Here is a 12,086-nt window from a genome sequence, read left to right as displayed (position 1 = left end):
ATGGATTTAACACTTTTTGAGGTAAACAACAAGTACTAGGTTAATGTTAATGAAAATAGTTTAGTATGATCAGATAATACTAACTATGGATTAGATAGTGTCATCATCTGATAAGGACTTAAGCAATTTGCCTCAGGTCATAAATGTAGCAAAAAGTGGAGATGGGTTCTTGAAATCAGATTAATTTTTCACATACTTTTGCTTCACAGTCCCTACACTTGGAAGCTTTCTACTAAATTCCCGATTTGTTTAAAAAGAGCCTCTTCCTGGCATTGACCCATATAATGCTTTTAATGCTATCCATGAAGAGTATTCTTTCTGCAACTCCCCCAGTCTCATATATCCCTAGCATGCTACCTGCCAGTAGCAGCTCAGAGCCCTGTCATCCATTGAACTAGACCTATACATGCCCTAATTTCATCCTTAAACAACCCTATAAGGCATTATTATCATTATTATAATCTCCATTTAACAAATCAGTAAAATTAGGTGCACAGGTTAAGAAAATGAAAATATATTGATTGCATGACTATACAAATTATGTACCTGGCAATGTGTAGATCCAGGATGGGAACCCAGAAGCTTAGAACAATGCCTATGGTCACAATTATGAAACTCAATGCCCCAGATAACCTGGATGGATGGTGTATGTATTATGCTGAACACATACATACTGAATAAATCCTTTAGATAACAGAATTATCCTAACAAGAAGTTGAAAATAATGTTAAAGGAATTTTTCAAATACTAGAAAATAATTATTTTCTTTTGATTTGTGGTATTTTTAATATCTAGAAAGAATACTCAACTATAATGTTCAATTTGAAGCAAAAGTATTTGCCTTTATTTTCTCAACAAATTCCTATTTTTATGTATTTATTTATTTATGTTTAGTGTGTTAGCAAATACACGCTATCAAGGATAGTGCTTAGGCCCTGCATAGTTACAGAGATGACAGAGTTTATTAATCTAGTGTCTGGCACTGGTTCCCCCGAGGAGATTACTCTTTTAAAATACACTTTAAAGTATTCAGGCTGAAGGTGATCTAGGAATCCTAGAGGGAGGTCCCAGCTAAGGCTCTCCTTGAAGAGTGATAATGCTGTTTTTCCTGAATCCAATTTGATAGAAATCAGAAAAAAGATCTATTGCACTATTAAGGAAAGGAAAGAGAGAGAAGAATGCAGGGAATAAAGGCACCAAGAATATATGCAACATTTGAAGATATGGAAAGAACACAGGTAGTGACGATTCCTTCAGGTCCAGGCAAAGGTATGTGCTTTGCTGGGGTGCAATTCAACCTCCACCATACCTGGAAGCTTTCAAAAAGACCCTTGTGTGCTCATGGAGTCTTGGTAGTTGTAGAGTTTGAATAAAATATCAAATGGCACCATGAATCATGATTGGGTCAAACAGAATCGCCTGATTCAGGGACAGAGTCCCCCATGGCAGAAGGTTTTATAAAGCACGGTAGTTTTTTTAGACTTGAATGGAGTATGAAAATGAAATGCCTAGTCTTGACTCAGGAAACCTTGGGCTTGGACCAAGGATCTGTGATGTTTTAAAGATATACATTTGACCCAGTTATTTTACTCCTTGGATTATACACAAAGGACTAAAATCAGCATACTCTGGTGATTCAGCCACATCAATGTTTATAGCAGCTCAATTTACAATAGGCAAGCTATGGAACCAACCCATTTGCCCTTCAGCAGATGAAGTTTTTAAAAAAAAATGTGGGGTGTGTGTGTGTGTGTGTGTGTGTGTGTGTGTGTGTGTTTGTATGCTATTACTATTATATATACATATATATGTATGTATATATATATGCTATTACTATTATTAACTGTTACTCAGCTATAAAGAAGAATGAAATTATAGTATTTGCTGATAAATGGATGGAACTAGAGAATATCATACTAAGTGAAATAAGCCAGTCCCCCAAAAAAACAAATGCAGAATTTTCTCCCTGATATGTGGATGCTGACCCATAACAAGGGATGGGAGGGAGGGGAAGTATAGAAGTTCATTGGATGAGACAAATGGGGATGAAGGGAAGGGAGGGGGGATGGGAATAGGTAACACAGTGGAATGAAATGGACATAACTTTCCTATGCTCATATATGAACCAGTATAACTCCACATCATGTAAAACCACAGAATGGCATCCTAATTGGAATGAATTGCATTCCATGTATGTATAATGTGTCCAAATACACCCTACTGTCACATATATCTAAAAACAAAACAAAACAAAAACAGATACACAAGAGATTAGGATGTAAAAACAGAGATTAAAAACCACAACATGGCTTCAAAGCTGGGAAAAAAGAAAAAAGGTCCTCCAGCAACAATTCCTGAGGATGTATTCTGACTGCATTATAGCAAGTGAATATTTTTGAGGCCTTTAGCAATATATATATATATATATATATATATATATATATATATATATAGCTAAAAAACAATATATATATATATATATATATATATATCATTATTTCACTTGGTTATGATTGGAAATGGGGGGAAATCATAGATTTTGGCTTAAAATTCATAAGCAAGTTCTAAGAATTCAAAGATCAAAAGGAAAAGCCACAGATCCTATGAAAAATAAAGATAAAAATTCAAATGCACATTCATAAAGAGAAAATAATCAGGTTAAATTTACTTCCAAGAATTTTACAGTAAATGACATTAGCTCCCTAAATGTATTTCTTGTCCCCTACTGTAAATTCATCACTAAGCAGCTCATCTGGACATACGTCTACCAAATGACCAAAGTTGATCTCTTTTCTGGGAGTTTATAAGACTTATATGAAAACAAAATTTAGAGGCACAAATCACATAAGACAGTTACTTGTCTACATTGACTTATATTCAACTATATATAATCCCACAGTTCCTTCTATATGATTTTGAAATCTAAAAACCTCTCAAAAGAAAATTATTCCAAAACCTATTTAGAAGCATACTTGGCTTGAGTGTGGCTCTGTCAATGATAAACACTATCTAAAGTGACTGGAGCCTAGTTATAAAGTACATTTCTCCAAATTCATGTTTGATATGACATAGGATATAGACAGAACTACTCAATATCTGTGGCTTTCATCCTAGAGTAACCTAGATCTCACTGGCAATGTTACAGATATTTTACATTTCACAAAACTTTTCTAAAATCAGAAAAACTAAATCATAAAGTGGTCTCATACAATAAAAAATTATAAGGCAGGTAATCACACCAAATTTTCAAGGTATAAAATTTAGAAAGTAAGTTATAATTCCCAGGGGAGAAAATAAAGAGCTCATAGTGAGCAAGAAATCTTGAAAGCTACAAAATAAGTGAAAACTAGATATAACAGTGGAGAATAAGATAATAATAAAATGTATCTTATTTTTTTAGATGAAGAATTTTCACTGAAATAAGATGCAAACTTTTTTTCTCTGTTTGCGCTTGTTGTTACCAACATATAAGCATAGATGCATATCAGAATAGCTTTCAACCTTTTTGGGAACAATACAACTTTCTGTTAATAAGGTTACTCAGGAGTTGATATTTTTACCCAAGTAACGATGTAGAAATGAATTGTACACCATTATAATTATATTTATTTTCTTGAATTCTTTAATAAATTTAATAGGAGGACTTTCTAATTAATGCCATCTTTTATATCACTTTATTAGTATTAATTATATCACCTTTTATTAAAAAATATTTTTAAACAAATTAATCTAATTTATAACCAAGTTATTTTTTATGTATATTTTTCAAATCCTCAACTCTTTATAAATTCCTTTATGGTCCTTACCATAAAGGAATTTATAATGAGAATTTGAAATGTTTCTCTCTCACCAGAGTCCCCAGTAGTGTTCTGCAAATAGTTGGTCCTCAATTAACATTGCACACTAACAGATTCTAATTGAAAGTAGTCTTCCAGGAACTTCAGTCTAAAAGACTGAAGAAATGTCTAGGAATTAAAGAATTAGGTAGCCTGGAGGCAGTAGGAACAGTTAAATAGGTGGTTGCCATTCTGATTGTATATCTGTGGGATGTGCAACGGGGAAAAATTTCAGTAGGTGCTCTATGGATACATCTGAAGAGGTGCATTTTACCAACAGTGAATGTGGTAAATAGACAATAATCAGCTTCATAAGGATAGGCCTAACCTGATTTTAAGTTAACTTTTCTATTTGGTCTTCTGAATAAAAGCAGTAAAAAGGTATGTAATGATGGGTTTTTTTTTGTGTGTGTGTGTGGGGGGGATGTGATGTGGTGGATTTATTTATTTATTTGTTTGTTTATTTATTTATTTATTTGCCTTTTATTTTTGGAAATAGGGATTGAACTCACAGTTTCATGCATGCAAAGCAAGTGTTTTACCACTCAGCTATGTCCCAGCCCCAAATCGTGTTTTTTTTCCCCCTAAGCTTTTTTTATTAGAAATTCTAATATTATTTGGAAATTAGATTGGTAGTGTGTCCCACAAGTAAATAACACTGATAAACAAGCATTTTCCATTTGCAGTATATACAAAATGGAAAAATCCTGTACTGAATCTTATTAATAGAGTAATTACCACGAGAGCCACCCCTTTTAATAAGCATTGTAATTACCATATCAAACATTATTAAGACTTTCTAAATCCAGGACTGGTGCTTTGGGAGGATGGGTGGGGGTGAGAAAATTCTGCTTAATGGAATTGACTTAGGGCATTAGTTTTCTCCCAGGGTTAGCCACACTTCCAGAATTCCCATCAGTAATTCTATTCCTTTCTTTAAAAATTTCGGTCCAGAAGTCATGTTGATGGGTCCAGTGGATGGGGTAGAGGGGAGGATAACTTGTCAGCTTTAACTTCATAGTTTATAATTCTTCTAATACAGGAAAATTGTGTTTGTGGAACAAATTGATAATGTGTTATCCTAAGCTTCCACTAATTTCTCTCCTGTAAAGAGATAGTAAATAAATCTATTGCAGACAAGAACAAAAAAAAAAAAAAAAGGAAAGAAAGAAATGACTGCTTGATCTGAATATAATGAAATGCAGCAATCTACCTAAGTGAAATTAAAGTGGGGATATATTTCAGAAATAAGAATGCTTACAAAATGTTTAATGGATATTGGAAAAGATTTGTCTCATGTGTGAACAGTGTCTGCACACATGAAAACTTATTAAGCTAATGTCTCTGAATCTAATTTCTTTTTGAATTAAAAATAAGTTTTAATAAAATCTTAACCTTTAAAGTAGCCTGACCTCTATTACCCAGTGAGCAACACAGTCAGGGCTGGGAATAAGTGAAAGAATTAGGTGGGCATATTCTTAGAAAATTGTTTAAATGTCTTCAAGAATCTTGTAGAATATATGTAACAAATATATTTGAAGATGAGAATTTCAAAATTCAGAACCTTTATTTTCTATTACTGCCTAGAATATACTCTTTGTTCCTCCAAAGATGGAAGCTGAGGCTTTCAGTGAGTGGCAATTGCTTCACAGAAAGGGTGAATAAAGAAACAGCAGTAACAGGAGAATGCTGGTTCTCATAAGTTATTCTGCAATCATGAAGTCACAGTTTCTTTATTTCACATCTCCCATAAATGGCAGATCATCAGTCATATGGTGTAACATCCCTGGCTGTAAATGCTCAACCCATCTTTCAAATTAAGATCTTGCTCCTCCCACCCATCTTAATCTCTATTCCTCCAAACACTGTTCTTTCAGTCTCCCTCCTGGGTCTTTAATCAAACTACTCATCCATTAAAGGAGACCTATGGCTTTTGCCTCTACTTATTTAAACACTGCTCTGTCAAGAACTGTAAGGCGTCTGATATTTTCCCTAATTGCTGGTTACTATGTTTTCCCATCACAGATTCATGGGTGCTGATAGAAAACAGAAGACTCCTGGGTCGGAGACAAGAGACTATATCAGTGAAGTGTCAGATGAAAATTTAAACTGCATGTTTTCTATGATTATTCTTCTACTTCAGTATTCGTCAAGGCAACCAGGTAAATGTCATGCACACAGGTTGTAATACAGCTAAGGAAATCTGAGCTTAGAAAACATCCCATCGTACTAAAGTCCTCTTAGAAAAGCTGTCTAATCTTTGCCTCTGAAGGATATAACTGTAATTATTCTTATCAAGAAACAAACTTGGGGCTGGGGTTGTGGCTCAGGGGTAGAGTGCTTACCTAGCATGTGTGAGGCACTGGATTTGATTCTCAGCACAGTATATAATAAGAAAATAAATAAAAGTCCATTGACAACTAAAAATTATTTTTTAAAAAAGAAACAAACAAACCAACCTGCCCTTTGCCCTGAAAGAAAGATGCTATCACTAACATCCTAGGCTGTTTCTTACATAAACATCCTTGAAAAGGAGAGTTCAGGACACAAGCTATTTGAAGACATGTAGAAATGCCAAGGAGCATTGTCTCTTAGATCTCATCCCTCAGACTATAATGTAAATGCTACCTCTTTCATGCTCAGAGGCCACAGTAACCTTTTATTCCAGGCATGCACTTTCTGTGACACTGGCACATTATTCACTGTTGTGTAATTTAATTTATTGTTACCCTTATTACTTAACATTTGTATTCCATTTAAATAAATTACATATTTCACATTGTCTTTTTAAATAGCTGAAACTCATTGAAGGCACTAATTATTTAGCAAATTCCTTTTTAATCTCAGAGAATTCAGTGGAGCTATATTGTGAGTAGGCATGCAAATATTTTTCGAATAAAGATAAAAATCAAAGATATTTTTTAAAATAATTCATCCTAGAAAACATGGAAACATAATGAGAGTGATTAATCTAAAGGGTTTATCATAAAAATTTAGGAAAAAAAATATTAGTTTTCAGAATCTGGCAACAACATTCCCTATATTATTGCCTAGTCTTTATTTATGAGGCAACATCTTTTTGCTCACCTTTTTTTGAGAGTCAGATACTAAGGAATATCAATTCTTATGAAGAATTAAAAAAATTAGGGTATAAATCTATAGTTCTCAGTTTTAGAGTTGACAATCTTCTGATAAAGTTTGGAATAAAATTAGGTTTTTTCTTCTAGAAGTTACATAATAAGAATTTCTAAGGTAAAATCTTCAAATCTGCTTTATAAACTTAAAAAAACCAAGCTACATGTGTATACATTTTAGACAAATAATATTCTATATTATTATATAGAAAATAATTTCTAGTGTTTCCAATACCCAGAGGCAACATTTTCTAACTCATCTCTTAAATAGTCATATTTGGTATTGCCTTCATATTTTCAATATTTAAATGCTATTTACAGATTTTTTTTCACAGTGTCTTACTGATTTGCTTGGCAATAAACTCTTTCTTATGCTAACCCTTACCCATTCTTCTTTTATTTATATCTTGGTATTTATTAGGTAAAATGCTGATGTTATCATGCTTATGCAGGTATTCTTCATAGTTGAATCGTGGACTATATTATCATTACATTTCATTTTGTATATAACATTTTCAGCCTCCTGTTAACAACTTCCATATTTTGAACACTTACTTTTGTATACACTACCATTCCATATTACTAAAATTTCCATGAAAAGTCTACAATTTCTCTCTAAAGCAACAAGTAGCCCAGTAGTTGCATCTCTCTCCTGGAGACATACTTTTCTTCCAATTTCAAACTGTCTTGGTTGTTTTGTTTTGTTATATTCTTCCAAAGGCATAGAAAGAGATTTATTTAGGAAAGTAAATAAATTTAAGAGAGAATGGGGAACATATGGAGATATGCCTGTGGCGTAAAGCTAGGGATATGCATTCAAGGGAGAATGAGTGCCATCTCCAGAGGGAGACAGACAAATACCCTTGGTGTGGGGTATTAATACTGATAGAGGGAGGTTTCTAGGGACTGGACTAGAGGTGAAGGCAGGGTACAGATACACAATTTCTTGACAGTGTTGCCTAGGCTTGAGCATTGCCCTTATGTTTCAAGGGCATAAGTCAAGTGCATGGCCAAAGAAATGTTGGTAAGGAATGAGAATTGTTTCTAGGTGCTTTTGGTATCTCAGTGGTTCATGGATACTTCCTTTAAGATTCAGTATTTTTCCTCTGTTCCAAAATCTCAGCCCCTCTATCCAGAGGTTGATCCCATAATCTTAAAAGCTAGTGTTGTGTGAAGACCCATCTTCTATGGTTGCTTCAGGATGGCAGGGGGCAAAGACCTTGACTAGTCAGGGATCAGAAGTCTCATCCTGACTTTCTAAAAGAGACAGACATTGGTCTCAACTGTATGGATTGGTTGGAATTCTTGGGTTGCCATTCTCTTCAACAAGGAAGTGTTGTAATCTGAAAAATATAAACAAAGTCAATATCTCTAAAGTTCTCAATATAGGCCACCAAGAGATGTCACTGGAGAAAATAAGTCTCCAAAGAAGGGTCCAAGGAGTTCCCAGAGAGAAGGGGGAACCTGACTCAGGACCAGTGGCTTTCTTCACATATGTGATGGAAAAGAATTGCATCAGTTACCAATCAAAGGCACAAAAGATTTATTTTTATTTAGTAAAGTAGATACATATTCAAGGGAGAATGTGGGCCATCTCAAGAGAGAGAGCTACCTTTGGGATAAAACAAGAAATATGCACTGGAGGGGAAATGTAGGTCATTTCCTTAGAGAGAGCCTTGTTTTGGTTGCTTTCAAAGTCAGACATATATCTATTATCACAGTGTCCTGTTTCATTATCATCCTGGAATTATTTTATGCATGATCTCCTATTTTTAAAATGATTCTCTATCTTTTTCTGGTTTACTTACAAATTTTGGTGAAATACAACAAAAAATAGTTATTCCCAATGTTTTACAATTTCATGGTGACATGGATTAGTGTGAATTTTATTTACTCCATTGCTGTTGTTATATTCCTTTACTGTGGTTTTATTATGATTTCAGGAAGATGTGAATAATCAAAATAATGAATGGTTAACACTAAATTTTATTTTAGGTAGCTTTTAGCTCTAACATGTAGAAACTTTGGATCAGACCTTGAGATTTAATGAGACATATTCACTTCACTCTTTATAAAAATTTTCCAACAATGCTTTACTGATGGCATTACATTAATACATATGTTTTGTATTAAATAAGCATGAGTACATCATGGAGCAGTTTCTAGAGCTAACCTATTGCAAGGAACTCAAGGCTAAATTCTAATAATAATTATTTTCATTTTTGTTAAATCCAAGCCATAGTTTACCTTAGTTTGGTGTTGAAGATATAATCCTTATTACAGACTTCAAAAACCATTTTATATCCTATGCCCATTCTTGTGTACCTAGTTTTACAAATGTTGATGAAAGCTTCACATGTGGAATCAGTTTAGAAAAAGAAATAGAAATGCAGGGTGCAGGTGTTGATTCTAAATCCATGACTCCAAACTGAAAAACTGATACCATTGTTTTAGCATTTCCTAAAATAGTTCAAACAAAATTATGTAAAATAAAATTGTCCTCTTGTTTAAAGCTTATAAAATGAGTATCTATTCAATTAAGCAGTTCAATATCAAGTCAAAATCAAAACACAGATGAATGTTAAGTATTATTAACCAATTTTATACAGAAAACATGACAAAATAAAAATATAGCATTAATATGCTATCTATGTTCTTATCAATAATGATATGGAATGTTTTAAATTACTAATACTCATGTTCAGAAAATATATTTGAACCTAAAATTTCTGTTGTTTAGTCAAGGTTATACTTATAGCACGTGGATTCTTTAAATAGGTCGTGTTGTCTCTACTGCAAAAGCATTTTTCCATCCAAACATGTTTGAAAATTTACTATATGAAATAATTATTCAAATCTCAAACCTTCATGGACAAGAACATTTATGTAAAAAGTATGTTTATATGCCCATATTGAAAAGGTCTAACTGGAACTGAAGGTATTCCCTGTGGAATTTATGTTAGAGAGATGTCACATTTATATAGTCAGTCCAAAATTTAACATATTATTCTATAGTACTGAGATTTTATACAGCTTTCTAATAAATCCTAGCCACCAAAAATGTACTGAAAATAGTACTTCAATACGGTATGAATCATAGTGATATTTCACCTAAATAACATAAACAAGTTGTTTGTCAAGTCCAGTTTGTGTGGGGAAAACCCCAAGGGAAGTCAAAAGAGAAGAAGGTAGCCGAGCTGATGCCTTCAGGCATGGCTGCATGGAGCATGATACCAGCTTTATGAGATTAACAGGGCTGGGAAGATGGAACAGTGTTATCTTCCCAGCAATTTGTACAATATAAACTACTCAGGCACAACCCAATCTGAACAGTTAGAGATATGGAGATAGAAAGGAGTAGATGTAATGCAGAATAATGCTGAAAATCATTTCAGTAAAAAGAAAGATTATTTTCTAAATCTCTAAAAAGTGATCCCCCCTTTGTATTTGATTTTTAACCCAACAATACAATTTTTTATTCATTATGAAACTTATTGTGGTAGCAATACAGTTCACAGTTCACCGGGGATGTGTTTCAGAAGTTTTTAGACTTTAGAAAGATGATATAGTACATATACCACTTATTATATAACACGCCCAGAAGGATCTGTGCCTAACTCTCTGATCAAACAGTTTCTTAGCTACACATGTAACTATTATACAAAGTAGGGTAAATAAGGAGTATAATATCTATTTTTCTATTCAAGTCATTTCAGGTCATATTTTGCTACCAACCTAGTTCACATAAGCTTTTGCTGAAAAAGTTACCAAAAGAACCATCTATTCATTTTTAGAGATTTTTTTTAGATTTTAAAACTGTGTTTAAGGTATTGAGATGTGTAATTTAAAACTTCATGACCTAAACTATAATAACAAGAAAAGAGAGGTAGGTACTCTAGAAAGTTATGTTACAGAACTATTTAATCCATTTAAATAAAATTTAGTATAATTTAAATTTATATCTGAATAATATTCCTGAAAATAAATGGAGGCTAGGGACTTGGCAATGTTTGAAAGTATACAACCCATGTACCCAGACAATAGGGAGAAAGTGTGCCTGGGATGACAGTGGCTGAATTATACCAGGTGATATCTCAGGGGCTGAAAGGTAGCAGAGAGAATGAAATACGGACTTCTATCTTGAAGGAAAACAACAACCATCCTAATGTGAAAGATGAATCACAAGTGTTGCTCAGGTACCTACTTCCCATTCATCTAGATAACTGAGATTCAGATGATAGGTCAGACACACAGACCCTGTAACTCCTAACTCTGTAGCCCCTATCCCACATAGATAGAAAAGCAAGGGGAAAAGAAGAAAAAATAGATTTTAAAAAGAGAACTTTTCATGTGTTATTTATGTACGAGGAGAAAAACTTACATTCTTTTTTTTAAGTTGTAGATGGACATAATATCTTATTGCATTTCTTTTTATGTGGTACTGAGGATAGAACCCAGTGCCTCACATGTGCTAGGCAAGCACTCTACTACTGAACTACAAACCCAGCATTCCCTTATATTCTAATATTAGAGACTTAAATGCAATTTCTTATAGAAAGATAACAGACATAATGATAGCTATACCCATGCAAAACACCAAACTGAATGTAGACCATTGTTTAGTAGGGAAGGAAGTAAGGAGGCCAAGAAGACTTTAAATACATTTTCCAAGTAGGAAAACACAACTAAGAACAAATAGAAATCAGTCAAACACTTTTCAGGTGGCACAGCATTGTCGTAGGTTGGTACTGATTGCGTTCAACAGGGATTGATCAAAAAAAAAAGACTCCACACAGATTTTTGGTTCTCACAGACCCATTCAGATAACTTTGCTTACATATATGATGTGCATTAAAGAAATAACAATAGCAGTGTTCACACCTAAGCAAAGTGAATAAATACAAGTTAAAGGACATAGAGCATGAACCTTGGTTTCATAAGAATATAGAAATATAAGCATAAATATATATAAAGATTATACATCAAACACTAAGCTACTGATGGAATTATCTGTAATATTTATTATCATCTTATCAATGTATTTCCTAAATGTTCTATAATGAATGTGTACTATTATATCATAGAAATTATGCAAATTTTGAATGAAGATTTCTTT

At 33.3% G+C, this 12,086-nt stretch overlaps 1 protein-coding gene across 5 annotated transcripts in view; it reads right to left on the bottom strand.

Annotated features, from left to right (window-relative positions):
* Mdga2 (MAM domain containing glycosylphosphatidylinositol anchor 2) overlaps positions 1-12,086 on the bottom strand; it is a 760,082-nt gene that overhangs the window by 332,353 nt on the left and 415,643 nt on the right. The window lies entirely within an intron of this gene.

Source organism: Ictidomys tridecemlineatus, chromosome 5 (assembly GCF_052094955.1).
Source record: "Ictidomys tridecemlineatus isolate mIctTri1 chromosome 5, mIctTri1.hap1, whole genome shotgun sequence".
NCBI lineage: Eukaryota > Metazoa > Chordata > Mammalia > Rodentia > Sciuridae > Ictidomys > Ictidomys tridecemlineatus.
The sequence above is the reverse complement of the archived record's forward strand: the minus strand, read 5'-3'. Positions and strand labels throughout refer to the sequence as shown.